At 44.7% G+C, this 18,703-nt stretch overlaps 1 protein-coding gene across 1 annotated transcript in view; it reads right to left on the bottom strand.

The window, feature by feature from the left end:
* The window catches only part of RFFL (ring finger and FYVE like domain containing E3 ubiquitin protein ligase), a 67,372-nt gene extending 54,831 nt beyond the window's left edge, over positions 1-12,541 (bottom strand). The window contains exon 1 of the mRNA XM_082861209.1: positions 12,420-12,541. The gene's annotated coding sequence lies outside the window, so the exon portion shown is untranslated. The remainder of the gene's footprint in view (positions 1-12,419) is intronic.
* Positions 12,542-18,703: the final 6,162 nt, after the last annotated feature.

Here is an 18,703-nt window from a genome sequence, read left to right as displayed (position 1 = left end):
ACTGTCCAACCACTATGGAGAATTAAGGAAGGTGAATTGTTTGTAAGGCAAAGCACATTTCATATTATTCTGCCATCCCTACTATGCCAGAAAAAAAAAAAAAAAGATTGTTTAAGCATGAGTCCGTTGCTGGCTCGACCACCTAAAATACATTTCAGGCATTACCTGTGCCCCATCTCTACTGGTGTTTTTATCTGAGCTTCCCCAGGGCTGCGAGCAATGAGCCAGGAGGCAGCAGAAGTAACCCATGCAGAGTGAACTCTCACTGCAATTTAAGCTCAGCATTCAGCCCAAAGTGTCCTGCTTGAAATCAAAAGCATCTGAAAACTGCAGCGATCAGACACATAAATTGTGAAAGATGTGGTTACTGGCGTGGGGCACCTCACATGTGACAGGTTTCCTACTACAAACAGTTTTTCCTACAAAAGTCTCAGTAGCAGTCTCCAAATGTGAGGGAAATGTTAGTGGAAAAAATTTAAATGATGCTTCCTCTGTGATTCTCCCAGCCAGGGCTCACATGTACTGAAAGCAGGTCACATGTCTCAGGCACAAAGTTTTAGTTTCTATACTCATCCGGGCTTCTTACTGAAAGTGGTCTACCACCATTTATTCCAGTATCACTTACAACACGAGGACCCTCGGGCCACCAACATCTACAGTATCCTACACAAGGGTCAATTTACTGGTAAGGCCTATTGAAAAACAGAAAGACACTCCAAAAAAAAAATTTTTTTTAACAGAAAACCCACCAATAAATTCTCCTCTAACCCAATGCTTCAGCTGTTTAGCCAAATGTGCTTTTGAGGGTGATTGGTTGATATATCAAATACAATTACAATTTTAAAACATGGAATAAACTATAAAACAATCCTTCAGGACTTCCCTGGTGGCGCAGTGGTTAAGAATCCGCCTGCCAAGGCAGGGGACACAGGTTCCATCCCTGGTCTGGGAAGATCCCATATGCTGCGAAGCAGCTAAGCCCGTGTGCTGCAACTACTGAGCCCATGCACCTACAGCCCATACTCCGCAACAAGAGAAGCCACCACAATGAGAAGCCCGCGCACCGTAAGGAAGACTAGACCCCGCTTGCCACAACTAGAGAAAGCCCACACGCAGCAACAAAGACCTAATGCAGCCAAAAATTTAAAAGACAAAAAAAAAAAATCCTTCAGTGCTAATGGAATTAAAACTAGTAAAGGAATAACAAAGACTGCTAATAACATTCTAAAATCACCTTCCACACAAGGAGGCCCATGTATAAAAGGATAATTTTAAGCCCACGTTCTATGAAATAGAACCTATTTCTAAAGACTTACTCTGATAAGTAATCATAATTAGATGAGCTGATGGAGTGAGAGGCAGCTGGGGTCTGGTGGTTGGGAGCGGGTCTTTCCAGCCAGACTACTTGGGTTCAAACACTGTGTGGCCTTAGGCACATTTTCAACTTCTCTGTGCCGCATTTCCTGATCTGCGGAACACAGATACTGGTGCCTACATTTCGCAGAATTGTTGGGAGGGGTTAAATGAGTTCATATAGCAAAATCCTTGGCACACAAAAAGCACACAATAACTACCGATAATTTTTATACAGGTAAAATAGAGTATAAAGAGAAGTACCATAAGGTTATAATGACCAAAGTCCTCTGTAGCCTGGCACACATGCTATTCTACTGAACAGTACCTAAGAAAGCAAGGCCCAGTCTCATCACACAGCCTCCCCACCCCTCCCTACCCCAGTTAGACAGATGGAGTTTGGGGGCTTCCCTGGTGGCGCAGGACCAGGGCGCGAACCCGCGTCCCCTGCATTGGCAGGCGGATTCTGCAATGCAGAATCTGCAATGCAGAATCCGCCTGCCAATGCAGGGGACGCGGGTTCGGGCCCTGGTCTGGGAGGATCCCGCATGCCCGCGGAGCAACTGGGCCTGTGCACCACAACTACTGAGCCTGTGCTCTGGAGCCGCGAGCCACAACTACTGAAGCCCGTGCTCCGCGGCGAGAGAGGCCACCGCAATAGGAAGCCTGCGCACCGCAACGAAGAGTAGCCCCTGCTCGCCTCAACTAGAGAGGGCCCACATGCAGCAACAAACACCCAACGCAGCCATAAATAAATAATTAATTTTAAAAAAAAGAAAGAAAGAAAGAAAGATGGAGTTTGTTCTAGAGATGCTTAAAGAAAAAAGGCTTGACTTTACCTAGACACCTCTCTCCCATTTCTAGGTTTCCCAACTATTCAGCAACAACCATAGACATTTTGGAATTAGAAACATAAATTGTGTCCAAAAGTGTTAAACAATGCTTGTCCAAAGGCCCCAATACAGCTAATAGTTTAGACAGCTGTGCTAGGAGCCATAGAAGCTGCATTTTCTAACTAGTATTGCTTCTGAACAATTGAAACTTTCTCCAGAGCAAAGTCCAGACACAGGAAGCAGTGTTCCCCGCAAACATCCAAACAGTTTCATTATTGTTTAACCACCAAAATAAAAATAACAGCTCCAATAATCTATCAAGTTTGACATTTCATCCAACCAAGCGATTAAACCAGGACACAATGCATGCATGGAGAGATTTTTTTTCCCCTGCTCCAAATCAACACTCATTTTGACATTATAGCCACACAAACTAGTAATGCTTGTTCCTAGATTACTTACAAAAGGCTTCTAAAAACCAAACACGCTGAAGTGTCTCAAAGAAACGGCACACCGTCAAATTTTATTTTGTCTCCCACCTTTAAGCATCTTTATTAACTGTAAGTAAAGTTACAGACCAAGTAGTGGGAAACTCCCTTCTAATATTTAGTCAAAGGAGGTAAATACCCTCCTGATACAGGCACAAAATGCAAGGTCTATCAATATATTCTTAAATATATTAAAGGTAAGTATCCTCACCTCATCCTCAAGTATTAAAATCGTGGTTCTGATCTAGCAAATCACCAACTGACAGAACTTCTCTCTCCAAGTAGGGAGTTCTCAGTTGGTTGCCTCAATTACAGGTAGCCTAAGGAAGAAAATCAAGGACCTTTGATATCAAGTTCCTAAGACGTCCTCAGAACCACCTATAATAGAACAATGCTATTCAAAGTGTGCAGTCGCACACCCTCCATGGACATCCATGTCAAGGTAAAAAAAAATTCATAGTAGGTATGAACTGTGCATCCAAGTGCATGACTTCCTGGTAATTCATTTTTCTTGTACTTTACAAAAATATTAGTTGGCAATAGACTGAAAAAGCACTTTACAAAGCTGGTCCTTCACCAGTTTCAGAAACACTAACTTTTTGTACAGTTGAATGCCAATTGTGTCACTTATTGTTCTGAAGGAATCAAAGCACCCTTGCCCTATCCTACAGCTTCTGATTTGAGGGCAATCAGAGAAACCAATAAGGAGGTACACCACGGTGTAACCTCATGGAAAGAGTACCCAATTAGACTCAAAAGACCTCACTGCTGGTCTGCAAGATCCAACTATCTTGGAGACGCTGGGTGAATTGGAGACTTTTTACTTTCCTGTGCCTTGAATTCCTCCTCTGCAGAATAAAAGCAGCCCCCTAACATCAGCATTTCTCAATATTATCATTTTTTTTTAATGTGTGGTTCCTTCTGACAGTATTACTTTCTCCAAGTGTGGTCTGCAGATAAGCTACATCAGAATCCCCAGCTTCATTCCCAAACACCCAGATTCTATAGGTCTGGGCTAGCAACCAGGAAACTGCAGGTTTTTACAAGCACCCGGGAGACTCTGATACACATGAAAATTTGAGATCTACTGCAATAATAATCTTAGTAATGCTTCTAGGGATTAAAAAAAAGGTCACAATTTGTGTGTAAACCCCAGTAAAGAAATTAATTTAGGTAAAAAGTCACATTTTTAAATTTTTTAAAGTATTTTTAAAATACTTAGTATTTTTAAATCAGTATATTAAATCAGTATATTAAAACTTAAAGAAAACATTTCAATATGCTTTTATAATATTAGTAATATGTAACAACAAATTTCAATTTTTCCCCATTTAAAAAAATGATGTTTGGTTGGGAAGACCAAATGTGTATTAAAATACATGTAAACATTTACATGCTATGGCATCAAGAACTGCTTTTTTTTTTTTTTTAATTACTTTATTTATTTTTGGCTGCATTGGGTTTTTGTTGCTGCGTGCGGGCTTTCTCTAGTTGCGGTAAGCGGGGGCTACTCTTCGTTGCAGTGCACGGGCTTCTCATTGCGGTGGCTTCTCTTGTTGCGGAGCACCGGCTCTAGGCACGTGGGCTTCAGTAGTTGTGGCACACAGGCTCAGTAGTTGGGGCTCGTGGGCTCTAGATCGCAGGCTCAGTAGTTGCAGTGCACGGGCTTTGTTGCTTTGCAGCACGTGGGATCTTCCTGGACCAGGGCTTGAACCCATGTCCCCTGCATTGACAGGCGGATTCTTAACCACTGCGCCACCAGGGAAGTCCAAGAACTGCTTTCTTGACATGATATTCAGAACTCTTGAATTTTGTACCAGTCCCTCCCAAAGAAAACTAGTGGCTTATTTTTATGTTTGTACTGTTTCTGAAAAGAGTTGAGGAGAAAGATTTCAAGCGGCTATTTGTGAGCGTTTCCACAAATAACACTGCAGGTGTGGATAGCCAGTATCTCAAACACCAAATTAGATGTAACTGTCAACATATTTTCACTTTTAATATTAGTTTTGGTAGTACAGAAGACATGGTGATATGCTACATTAAAAAGGTTAATCAAATAAATAAAATTTAGGAATCTGACGAAGATCATCTGGAGGTGAAACTGCAAAACTATCATATGTATGTCCCCCATTAATTGGTTGGTTCACTGTCACTATTCCTCAAGCAGCCGGTCTGCAACTATGTCAACAGTCCAAACAGTTGGGAAACACTGAACTAGATCAATGGGCGTGGGGCTGATGACTCAGAATCACCTGGAGTGCTGCGTCCAACCATATGGTGAGGGTGGTAGGGAAGGTGGAGTGCCCTCTGTCAAGCTCTCTGGGAACATTTGACCCCTTTCCCCACCAGCTCTGCAGCAAACACTGGCTAAGGTAAACTTCAGCTCTGACACAGAATGACTATGCAGGTACTTCCATCAGCATATGACAAATGACCAAGAATGGCACCTGAATCTAGTCATGCCCAAAAGGTAAAAAGAGAGGTAGACAGAAGTGAGAGAACCGGAAGGCCTAAGAATTTTCCACTGCGGACTGGGCAAGTCCTAGGCCCTGCAGCTATTCCTTCCTACCCCACACCCTGGCACAAAACTTTAACACCAAACTGCTCCTCTTCACCTCCATAAAATCCAAATTGCCCAAACCATGGCTACTGGTCTGCAAAATCAATTCCAAGACAATTCCGCCCTCTTCCTGAGAACCATCCTTTACTAAGGATTCCTCAAACCGGCTGAACTTCGGCTGACCCACTCCCTCTAAAGTCCTGGAAAACACTCCACCCTCTTTCCCCAAATCAGAACGCTCCTTTTGTCTAGGATTTTGGAATAAAGGCTCATGCTCTAGTGGATCTTCTTCCACGCCATGAAGATAATAATTGAGCATGATCAAGAGGAGGTATAATTCATTGGCTATGGACCCACTGACTCAAGACTTAGGAAAAGGTTGTAAAGTCAACAGAAGAAGATGAGGCATGGTTATTTCTCAAGCAGATATCTTAATCATTATGAAAGTTGAAAGGGGGTGGGGGGAATTCACAGAAATTGCTGGAGGGAAAACAAGCTTTCCTATAGCATAAAAGATATTGATTCCATCACATTCCATGCATGTGATCAGAAATAAGAGTGGAAAGATTTTTCCAAGTAAATGAAAAGGGTAAAACAAGAAGGGGCGGGGTGGGAGAGGAGGCTGCTCTATTTACTTAAGAAAAGCTTTTTTTCCAAGTCTTTTAACATAACCCAGCAGTTTCAAATAAACAATGGTGCTGATTACTAACGAATTACATTACCACTCAGAGGCCAGCAGAGGCTCCAGTTGGCCTAACTTCCTGTAAATTTCAGGATGACTAGGCAGCATTTCTTCAAAGTGGATCAAGGCAGTTAAAATGGTTCAGCAAATCAGACTCTGGCTCCAAGCAGTCTGATTGGATCGGCTGTCCCTAGGAGACCTGACCACTCCACAACCCAGAGATAATGAAACATTAAAATTGCATATAATAATTATATGCAATTCTAGAAAAGGCGTGTGAATGTTAAACTAGGAGATGCAGGCTAAACCTATAGCATTGGAGGGGGCAGCTTTCAAAAGTCAAGTGACACTAGCTCAACAAAAATTGTGTAAAGTTCAAATTCAGCACATGGGTGGTAGCTGCTGAAAAAGGCTGCTGAGAGAGCCAGAAGGTTTTGCTTATCTTTTTACAGGAGAGGACAATGGAGAAATTACCAGACCAAGGTCACTTTCCCTTAAAAAAAAAAAAAAAAAGGTTAGCAGGCTTAACGGAGATAAAAAAAAAAACCTTCATAGGTCATAACTCCATGAAATCAGCAGCCTGGTGAGAATCTCTCCAAGAATCCTGTAAGAAATTAAGTGTGGATTAGAGTAATTAAGTGTAAAGTCTCCTTGAGAGTGACTTCTGTTCCTGAAGACTAGAGCCATTTCTGTGAAACGCATCATAGAAAAATTGTGAAGAGGATTTGCCAGGCATCACAGCCTTTCCACTTTCACATCAAGGTCTGCAAGCACTATGATCTAAAGAAGAACACAGCAGTGATTTGGGGAGGGAATTAAATAATACAGCTTATTTCAGAAAACCACTCCATTCTCTAGCCTTTGCAAAAGTTCTCATGCTCTCGTAATGGTAATATACTTAGGAGTTTCCAAAAATTACACACATTTCCTCAAAAGAGATATAGGAAAAAATATAATCACAGGGTAAAGGCCAAACACTGTCTCTTCTGAATGCTTCAACAGCCAATTATACATTGATTCTATAGAGAGAAAGAGACTATTACAGGAAAGTTAAGTAAGACATGTTAAAAAATGTACCCTCGGGCCTAAGTCTGTTCAACTGACAGTAAAATCACCCCCTCAAAAAAGCAGTTTTATGCAAAATCTAGTATTTTAATTTCCCAGCTTCCAAGAGAAATATATAAGGAGCAGAAATTAAACTAATTATGTCAGCAGCACAGTGAACAAAACTTTAATTGTATTTCACACTAGACATTTGCAGAACAATACAAAGGCCCTTAAGGGTAGAAACTTCTTTAGAATATAAATGATTCCCAATCAATATGACAAAAATTAGTCCATTTGGGCAATAAACTGATTCAAGGTTTACATGGAAAAATTCAGCCAATATCCTAATTCAATATAAAAAATTAACGCAGAGTATAAGAAACAAATCTCTAAAATGGCTTTAAATCACTCCATGATTTACATATGTTGGATCATTAATAGGTCCTTTAAGCCAGTATTTACTAATCAGCTTTTTTAGCATCCTGCCCACAAAAGAGCCTATTCATTTAGCTGGGAGACAGGTGTTAGCAACCAGCAACCTCTTTTAGCCTCGAGTTCCAGGGGCCTGGTCTGCGAATTACTAGGGTCATGATTGGCAAGTCGAAAGGAAGGGCAGTTTAAAAGAGGGAAAGGGAGGAGAGAGGGAAAGAGAAACAAAAGAGCCCGAGAGGGGGGAAAGGAAGATGAGGAAAGAAAGGGCCGTCAGGTGCTACTTAGTGGGGCCACCCTCCAAGCCTGGTAGCCTGAGCTGAGCTCCCAGGCTACCGCGCAGATACTTGAGGCAGAATTTGGATAATGTCATTATTCCCGCAGACAGTAATTCTGGATATATGCCTACACTCCACTCATTCTAAAAAAATATTTTTTCCAGTGTCTATGACTCATTCCTCTTTCCCATATTCTCTAGTTCTTAACTTCAGTCCTCACTCTTTCATGCATTTTCTAAAAGAGCTGACCAAGTAGATATTCCTGGAAAGAGATAGAGAGAAGACCAGATTTAGAAAGACATCTTAAGCCTACAGAATAAAAATCCTATGAGAAAGTGGGAGAAGAGAACGTTCACTGAGTTCCGTACAATGTACAAAGAAGAGATTTTCTCTCTTTTTGTCCACAGAACAATGCTACCAGGTATGATTTTCATCTTGCAGATGAAGAAAATGAAGCCCACAGAGGTTAAGTAACATGTCTAAAGTAGCACAGCCAGGTGGTGGAGGAGCTGGGACTCAAAACCAGGTTTGTCTATTTCCTAAATTGTTACACTTTTCCCAAGTTTAATTCGTTAACTAACATATTTAATGCCCTGATTCTGCTTTAACTCAGAGGGTTCTGTATTTCAGCAATTTTTTTCCATCCATGAACTCAGCAAAAGACCTGTGACTAAATTTTATTGCCTATTAAGCATGCATTATTTCCAATAAGCGTTTCAGCTATGTAGAAATGAAACATCTGGCAGGTTGGCTTTATTTTAAAATCCTACATACAGAGAATTCCCAGGCAGCTCTCCTATCCAACACTGATCCGAACTAGACTTGACTACCCATTCAGACCTCCAGTGGTTTCCACATTATCATTCATTTGTCCACTCAGGAAATAAAGGAAGCTACTTTCGCCAACCCTCCCTCATGACTCCAGGCAGATAATACAGCAGAGGGGGCCTCTCTGTAAAGTAATTTACATAAAAGTTATAAAAGCTCTTTGCTATCTGTCATGACTAGGAAATGGGCTATTCTAGCAAATCAAACATCCTGAATAACATAATGATGCTTTTAAAGGGACTACCAATTTATAAATAATTTCAAAGCAATGCAACAGTGGCTCCTAAACCTGGCTGCAGATCAAAATCACTTGGGGAGCTTTTTGGAAGTAGATGCCCAGAGTGGTTTTTAAAATGTAGATTCTCGGCATTTCCCTGGTGGCCAAGTGGTTAAGAATCCGCCTGCCAATGCAGGGAACATGGGTTCGATCCCTGGTCCAGGAAGACCCCACATGCCGTGCAGCAACTAAGCCCGTGAGCCGCAACTACTGAGCCTGTGCTCTAGGGCCCGCAAGCCACAACTACTGCGCCCGCATGCCTAGAGCCCGTGCTCGGCAACAAGAGAAGCCACCGAAATGAGAAGACCGTGCACCGCAACGAAGAGTAGCCCCCGCTTACCACAACTAGAGAAAGCCCGCACGCAGCAACGAAGACCCAATGCAGCCAAAAATAAATTAATTAACTAAAATAAAATAAAATGTGGATTCTCAGTCATCACTTAACCCACTCAAAAAAAAAAAAAAATCTCCAGGAGGTGGAACTGGGAAATCTGTATTTTTAAAGAACCTCAGTGACTCAGTTGGAAACTGCTAGGTACCTAATCTTTTAAGGAGTGGCTGGCTTTGGAGAACTCCTTGCAATAAAACTCACTAAAAAGACTAAAGCTGCACTGAATACAATGTGACCTTCTTTTTATGATTCAGGAGACTTCAGCATCTCCCAATGCCTCTGGTTCATCATTCACTACTAGTCACTAATCACTGTACTGGCAAAACCAGAAAGGAAGGAAAGGTTAAGAAGACTTCATATTGGTAAAAAGCTGGAAAAACCAGCTTTTGTTTTCCTATCAGATTTTTAAAGAGCTGGTTTCCCCCAGAAGAAACTCAGATTTTATGCTTGCCTCGAAAAAGGAAAATGTTTAAAAACAGGCAGATTCTCTTAACTGCTCCAATTCAGAACGTTAACAGGCCCAAATGTGTCAAAAATGTGGAATATTCAACCTGAACTACATAAAGCAGAGAAACTTCATGACAGTCTTAACGAAGATAAATGAGGATAATGGGTTTAAGCTAAGAATGGCATCATAGGATTAGATAAAACCACTGTCCTGACCATGGCAACTGATAAATCCTGGAAACTGGGAGAGCTGAGGTCTTTCAACACATAAGGCCGATGATTCCTACCTATCTAGGATGGCTTTCATGTGAGATATAACAGGATATCCTATTAAGAGCCCAACTAGTTTTAGGATTTTAAAACTCCAAATAATATAGTCACAAAACAAGAAAGTGACCACACCACCTCCCTATTGAAGCAATGGGAAGTTGTGTGTTTGGATATGAAAAGACTGCCCTTCAAATAGCCAGAATCTTTCTTACATAAACATCAGTCACTACTACCAATAAACAGTAACCAAACAAAAATAATAACCAGTAACATTACCAAACAATAATGATGAGGCAGCTCGCCCTGTGAGACCTCAGCAACAGCAATTTAAACTATGCATTCTCATTAAACTCTAAATTATAACTCAGCTCTGTATTGCAGGGGTTATGAGATTCAAGGTGCAGACGTTAAATCTTTCCTCCCAAAACATAAACACTATAGCCAGTACAAGTTTAATATAAAAGTCTCTAATCTACCTTTAAAACAACAGCAGTAATAAAGAATAAAAAACTATTTTAAGAATAAAAAATTAAGGTGGAATTAGTCCCATTAACACTCCTTAGGTTTATGTAGGTGTTTTCAGAAAGTTCTAGGCACAACACTCTTACAGATGGGTGTGACTGTATTAAACATCACAATGGACATGTAATTAGGGAAGAAACTGTGCCCTTTTCTGTTATTGTTGCCATTTGTTTTGTCTTTTAAAATGCTGGTTACTGAATATGCTTTTCCCACTGCTATTTTAAGAGGCCTTAAAGAGGCATTCTTATTAGAGGGTGCTAAGCAGAGTTATTATCAACTGGCTTGGCCATGAGAAAGTTTTGAAAACAAATTAATTTCTAACCTCTTTGAGAACAGCTCTCTTTTAATGCAGGTCATTTTAGCAATTGGTTAAATTAAGTCAATTTAGAAGATTTACAATCCCCGATCCCAATGTAAACAGTTGGGATAACAGCTGTCTTCCTGATCAATATGAAAGTTTTTAGTGGGCTGATCTTCCAAACTAAATAGACATTAAAATGTGTGTGTGTGTCCTAGATTACATGGAAATTTGCTTCATGCACAATCAAGTTATCTGTTAGCCCTGCCACATCAAGCTGCAACTGTCATATACAATTTTCAAACTTAAGAAAATAACACTTCTAAATAAACTGTAATTTATGACTTGTACTCTGAAGTCCAGAATTATTAGGAAATATGCCATGATGTTTCAGAAATGCTTGCCATCATCTATTTCCTTGAACGTGAAAAAGAATGCAATCAGGAAAAAACGATAAAGACGTTGTCAAACCTGAAATCCCGTGAACTAGCTCCCAACCCTAGAATTCTGTACACAAACTCAGCCCAGCACCATGTCCCCTGCCTACTCCCATTCCTAGAAAAAGGTTCCAATAAGTGGCAGCCTTGGCCACACTTCAGTAACTTGAACTGTTACCAGGAAAACCACAACTGCTCCCCAAACAGTTGCACCAACAGGGGTGACAGGAAGTCTCTGTCCTCCAAACCACCTGTAACAGGGATGGGCAAGGAACTTACTTTCTGAGAATGCCACATGCACCTGGGGATGTTTGTTCATTACGTTAACAGTGGCCTTTAGCCAGGGTGCAAAGTGGCAGTTGTGGGTAAAGCCCTATTTCCAAGCTAACAATAATTCTTCCCTGGGGTAGACAGGGAGGAGCATGGTACACTCTTCCTTGATTACACAAGCAGCTTTTTCTCCTAGAACAAATGACAGACCAACAAAAAAGGAGAAAATATGCTGCTGTTTCTATCTTCTGCCAGCCTGAAATCAAGCTCTGAGCAGACGTCTGCGACGCTCTGGTTCCCCAGGTCTAGCATACTTCCCCAAGCCTAGTCAAATGTTTCATGGGCAGCCAGCTGCACAGAGGCCCCATGTCCCTCTCCGTCTTAGCCACTGGCGACCTCACACACATCACCTCAAATGAACAGAGGACAACTCCCAAAAGAGAGAACAGTGGACCCTGGGCGGGGCGGAGGTGGGGGGGAAAGGAAAACCACATCCCCAAACTTCTCCATCAAGCCTCCAAACTCCAGCCTCCACCTTCCTCCAGCACGCCCGCAGGGCTCCTGCACTAGGAAGCTGGGTCAAGCTAGTTCCTTAAAATGCAGACGCAGGCCGCCGCGTACCTGACTCGGTTTCCTATGCTGTAAAGCGGTATCTTTCCCCCCACGAGCCAACTGAACGTGCCGATCTGTAGGGCGTTTGGAAATATTTGAGAACACACGTCTCCCGTTACTGCCCCCACAGGTGAAATGCTTCCTTTGAGGGGACTTTTAATGGGACAGGTGCGGGCTACCTTGAATGCGCAGACTTCCAGCGAGGCAGGGCGTCCCCCATCCCCTGTAGGCAGGGAGAGTCTCAGGCCGCGCCCCGCACAGAGGAGGCGCCCCCGGACAACAGCCTGGCGAGACCCGAGGCCGAGCAGCGCCCCCGACTCCGGCCTCCCCCGGGACCCCACCCCAGGCCCGGCGCTCGCGGAGCCAAGCGCCGCCGCCGCCGCCGCCTCCTCCTCACCTGCCGCGGCCGCCTGCCCCGCCCGCACCTGAGAGGGGAGGGGTGGGGAGGGGCCGGATCCGGGCCGCGGACGCCTCAGGCAGGGGGGCTGCGGGCTGAGCCGCGCCGGCGTCTCCGGGGCTGAGGGGCACCCGGGGGCGGTCGCGACATCCTCACAGCCGGCCCCAGGAAGTAGGCCCCCCCCCCACCCATCCCCGGCCTCCCGGCCCGGTCGCTCCCGCCCCTCGCGCGGCCCCGCTCCCGGCGCGGCCCCGCCCCCCCTCGGGAGCGCGCCTCCGCTCCTGCCGCTCCCGAGCCACCATAGAGACGGGGGAGCCGCGCGGCGGGCTAGAGCGCGGCCGCCGCGCGCGCCCCCTGGCGGAGCCCAGACGCCGGAGGCGGAGACCTCCGAGTCTGAGACCGGGCCAGGCGTCGGTACTCTGGTGTGAGGGCGTCCGCGGCTCCTCGTTGCCTTGGTTACCGAACTCTGCACGAGGTGCTGAAGGGTCCAGATCCGTGGTGCAGATTGGTGACACTGAGCGAGTCCCATAACATCTCAGAACTCGTTTCAAAATAAAAGTTTAAAAGTTGCCTCACTTTCATATCCCATTGTTCCTCACAACAGTGGCTCTCAGCAGGTGATGGTCCCCAAAATTACCATGAAAGAAGCCCAGGCCCACCAGAGTTCACTAGCTTATTCAAAGTCCCATAGTTAGAAAGTATTAGAAGCCAGATATGGAGGACATCAAAACCCACGTTTGTCCCATTCACTCAATGGCACCTCCCTCTCCAGCATTTCCCAGTCTAAGCCCCCAGAGTTAGCTAGTTTCACCTTAAGAAAGTGAGGAAACTGCTAAGAGGAAGGCCCTGGTAGAATGAAGATGATTGTGTGGAGGAGCCCACCCAGCCATTCATCAGCTAGCTGTGTACCTTTCAGCTAGCTGTGTATCTTATTTCTGAAAGGTCTTTGTGACCTGTGATTAAGGCACATCATTCCCCACCCAGTCTCTCCTTCTCTTGATGTTAATTATTATCATAGAAAGTTAATAGGTCCAGAGCAAGGGATGGGGGGAGGCCCAGAGATGTCTTTTTGTAAGCTTAGTTCTTAAGCTGAGTGCTCAGTTCTGAAAGGGAGTGCACTTAAGCCACTGATTGGCCTAATAATTGGTGTCAGAATTCATGATATCCTTGTGGATTTTTTCTGGGCCCTCTGGTATATATTACAGCTAAATCATTGGAACGCTGCTAAATAATGTGCATGTCGATAAAGCGAGGAGGGCTCAGAGCTGCATTTACCCACACTCCTCCTTTCTCCACCTTTAGTATTATCACCATCACTGTTTTTCACCTTTATCGTGCCCTTCCACAGAGGCACTCAATAATGTACCCATTGTGCAAGTAATCTGAAATCCTTTTCCACAAGCAATAGTATTACTAATAAAACACTAGTTTGTCTACCAAGTGACGTATTTATAGGAGCTGTTTACGTTGATGTATTTTTATTATTTCTACCCATTTGCTAAGTACTTTCCAATACATATTTATGAAGCACATGCCTTTCCCCAAACAGCAGTGAAAAAATAAATCATATTATTTCTTTTATTAGTAGCAGCGTGGCTTGTAAGTCCTAGAGCCCTGATTTTTGTTACTTTTGGCAAGAGCATGAAAAATTAATGGTGACTGAGTACCTACTATGTGTCAGACTCTGTGAAAGGCACTTTACATAAATTATCTGTTTAATTCCCCTGAGGCATATATTTTACCAATAAGGAAAAGGTAATTCCCCTGCAACATACATTTTACCAACAAGACAAAGACATTACCTTGTCCAAGTAATTCAGCCAGAAAGGACCCATCAGGGCTTTGAACCTAGATTTTCCCGATTCCAAAATCCCAAATCATCATTCTACTTCACCAGCTCTTAAATTCTCCGGACCTAATAAATTTTGCAAAATATAAAGTATTCCTTTTGGAGAGAGGTTGTATAGGTTAACCCAGAATGGAACAGGAAGTGATAAACGGACACAGGGTGCTAACCCCAATTTTTCTATCGGAGGTTATTCTCTGAGGGAATTATTCCCTAAGAAATCAGTGGTAGGGTGTTTCAATACATGGCTGGGGAAGTATTTGGTGTTTTACATAAGCTATATGACCCTAAAGCAATTCTATGCAATAGGTATTATTTTCCCCATTTCCCAGTGGCTGAAACTAAGGCTTAAAGAAGCTAATTCATCCAATGACATACAGTAAGTGTCAGAGCTAAGACCAAGTTAGATGAGATGAAAATCTTGCTCCTTGACTTTGTACACTTTTCAGCATACGCCCATTGTCTTCTGGAAAAACCCAGGCTTATATTGAGACTATTACAGCCAGAAACTAAAGAGGCAGCAAAGAGCTAGGATTGAAAGCCTACTCATGGATTCAAGCTTGTGCAGCAGCTGAAGTGCACTTGTACAGCTCTGGGATGCATGGACCTTCCACTGGCTGGGAGAGAGAATTCTACACATGTCAAATGGAATGGCCAGTACCTGGCCTCCCTCTCCAGGATAGATAGGAAACACACTGAGGTCCTTACCTTCATAAAAGGTAACTACAGGGAACCTACAGCATCTTACTTAATGATAAAATACTGGAAACAGGGCTTCCCTAGTGGCACAGTGGTTGAGAGTCCGCCTGCCGATACAGGGGGCACGGGTTCGTGTCCCGGTCCGGGAAGATCCCACATGCCGCAGAGCAGCTGGACCCGTGAACCATGGCCGCTGAGCCTGCGCGTCCGGAGCCTGTGCTCCGCAACGGGAGAGGCCACAGCAGTGAGAGGCCCGCGTACCGCAAAAAAAAAAAAAAAAAATATATATATATATATATATATATATATATACTGGAAACAGCTCACTAAAATCAGGAACAAGACAAGGAGGATGGCTATTGTTGCTTCTATTCAACTTAGCACCGGAAGTTAGTCTAGCCAGTGAAATAAGAGAGGAAAACATGAGAGAAACATCTTTTTGAGGGTAAGCTTGGATGAATAATCTACCTAGCTCTAATTTAAGCTCCAAGCATCACAGAGCCTTCTCCAATGCCCATCCCCAGCAACTGGACAGTTTTAACTCTCCCCAGTGCAACTCCATGCCAGAGCACAGTAAAACCTAGTTGGGATGTGCATCTAAATCCCTTACCTCCTGGGACATCCCCCCCACCCCGCCCCGGTCCAGTGGTTAAGACTCCGCACTTCCCCTGCAGGGGGACGCAGGTTTGATCCCTGGTCGGGGAACTAAGATGCTGCATGCCGTGCCAAAAAATAAAATAAAATAAATCACTTACCTCCTGCTGGCTCCCATCTCAGGCACACATAGACCCTGTTGTTTTTCATTCAGCTTTATTTTCCCCCAAACCTCGGTTCACCTTATTACCAACAATATCTCCCTTCTTTGAGTGTTTGTCATTCTCTCCTAACTTCCCTACGGGAAATCGGAAAGAGCTGAGAAAGTAGATCTCTGATCCAGCTTTTACGGTGAACAAAGATAAAAAGAGGTTGGGATGGGTAGCCTTGGTTGCTATCGGGGCAAAATACAAAGAGAAATTTAATTGAAACATTCACATAGTCACAGCCGAAGGCAGCATAAGGATGGAAAGAAGTAGGGTTTGGAATCAGACAGATTCAAGTTTGCATTCTGGTGCTGCTCACTTATTAGCTTTATGTCCATAACCTCACTGAACTCCCATTTACTGTCTGGAAGATGGAAGGCTTTCTGAAGGTCTAAACGAGATGGGGACAAAGGGCCTAAGCACATGTGAGCCTTGATACACTTGCCTCCTGGACTTTGGCAGATACTAGTGGTTGCCCACCCAACGTCCAACTCCTCCACACACACTCCCTCCTTTCTAGTAGCATCCCCATTTTCTTTTTTTTTTTAAATAAATTTATTCATTTTTATTTTTGGCTGCGTTGGGTCTTCATTGCTGTGCGCAGGCTTTCTCTAGTTGCAGCAAGCAGGGGCTACTCTTCGTTGCGGTGAGCAGGCTTCTCACTGCGGTGGCTTCTCTTGTCACGGAGCACGGGCTCTAGGCACACAGGCTCAGTAGTTGTGGCTCGTGGGCCCTAGAGCACAGGCTCAGTCATTGTGGTGCACAGGCTTTGTTGCTCAGCGGCATGTGGGATCTTCCCGGACCAGGGCTTGAACCCGTGTCCCCTGCATTGGCAGGCGGATTCTTAACCACTGTGTCAGCAGGGAAGCCCAGAATGACTGCTTTGACTAGAACGAGCTTAAAGACAAAACCAACACAAAAGGAGAGCAGAGCAGAAAGATGGAAAGGGCCTACGCCACTTGATGAGCTGCCAAATGAGCCAACCTTGGACGTCGTGTTACTAGAGATAACAAATGTTATTGTTTAAGCCTCTTTCAGCCAGGTTTCATTACTTGCAGTGGACAGCAGCCACAGTGATACATGGACCTTGAGCCTGAGAGTCTTTGGGAGTTCACGTGCCTAACAAAAGCCATGAAGTGCTAGCACATACATAGTAGGGACTCAACATCAACGTTGTGTAATATCAGACCAATGACATTCAACAGTCCTCTGTAGAAGGATATGTAAAAAGACACTCTGGGGGGACCTCAATGACTAGATCATATGAAAAACATTCCTGCATTTCTCCTCTGCCATCTTTAAAATGCTTTAAACCCCACCCATTTGTATATCTAACAATTACCGAGCTCCCATACTGTGGAAAGAGCAAAAGAAAAATGAACGTGGGAGCCCTTCAAGGGGATCTTGGGCTCATGGGCAGACAATAAGACAAGTCTGAGTGGTACAGGAGGATTGTGATGTCTATCTAGACCCCAGCTGAGGCATAAAAAAGGGAGGATGTCTGGGTGGGTGTGCACCGCTGCAGTCAGGGCTGGGCGGAGGCAGACACGTAAGCAAAGGGAGCAAAAGGCACATGGGCAGGAGGGCCAGCCTGGCCCCAGGCCTGTTAGGGGAGCCTCGCAGGGTGGCTGGCCTGGAGCGGAGTGTGTGGGCTCAGCGTGAGGATGAGGTGAAGCCCCCGTCTGAGAGCAAGGCCAAGGAGGAAGCGAGCTGTGAGGGGCAAAGTCCTGCAGAAATGTCACGGGGTAGTCTGCAGCAGCAATGAATGGAGCGCCTTCCTGTGGCCAGAGAGGCTACCTCGGTGAGGCTCTGTGGCTGGAAGAAGTCCCCACTGAGGACAGAACTGTGCCGATTGGAAACTGAAGGCAACATGGACACAGAGTCCTGGCTGAGGAATCGAGAGTCCTGGGTTCCAGCCCCTGTTCTGCCACTGGGACTGTCATTTCTCCTCTTTGGGCCTCAGTTTCCTTCTCTGTTAAATGACAAGATGGGGCCTATGATCTTTACAGCCCTCTCAAACCACACTATTGTAGGCTCCTGAGTCAAGGACCAAGCACGCAACACCATATATGGGACATATGGAAGATCTGCCTGGGGCAGAGATGGTAACCAGCCTCCACCTTGAACGCCAGTTCCAACTGACTGCTTGTGGATACCTGGAGTGCTGTGTGGAGAAAAACTAAAACTGCAAAGGACTCTGAGCTCTGCCAAAAAGAATGCTTGATTGATTGGTGATGTCTGCGTGGGCTCAGGATGCCCAAATGGTACAAGTGACAGGGAGGTGCCAGTCCCAGCTTAACGTTTTGTTTCCTACTACGGTTGCAATTATGCGCCAAACACTCCTGGTGTAAGGATGCTGAAGATTCGTTTCTCCTGGGAGCCTGTGAAAGCAGCAGCGCCAGGGTTCCTCCTCCAGTCTGCAGCTTACCAAACCTGTCCTTACTCAGGCAGATACCCTCGGGCTGGTCTGCCACTTGTTCCCAGTCCTCCAGGCTTCTTGCTTTTATCCCTGCTGTGTTCATCACCTCTAAATGTCTTGTCTTCAGCCTGTAACTCTGACCTCTCTTCCTGCAGCCAAGCAACTAATTAATTACATGACAGGCTCTCAAACTGAGAAAGGCAACCTTCCTTTAAAAATTGTGGTCAGTGGGGCTTCCCTGGTGGCGCAGTGGTTGAGAGTCCGCCTGCCGATGCAGGGGACACGGGTTTGTGCCCTGGTCTGGGAAGATCCCACATGCCGCAGAGAGGCTAGGCCTGTGAGCCATGGCCGCTGAGCCTGCGCGTCCCGAGCCTGTGCTCTGCAACAGGAGAGGCCACAACAGTGAGAGGTCCTCGTACCGCAAAAAAAAAAAAATTGTGGTCAGTGAACAATCCTGATCATTTCTCTCCTTTGTCTTTTATTTCCTCTTCCCTGGTGTCCTCCTCCCCGCCCAGCCAGA

This window comes from Leucopleurus acutus (genome assembly GCF_964270905.1).
Source record: "Leucopleurus acutus genome assembly, chromosome: 19".
NCBI lineage: Eukaryota > Metazoa > Chordata > Mammalia > Artiodactyla > Delphinidae > Leucopleurus > Leucopleurus acutus.
This window is presented reverse-complemented; position numbering and strand designations above follow the sequence as displayed.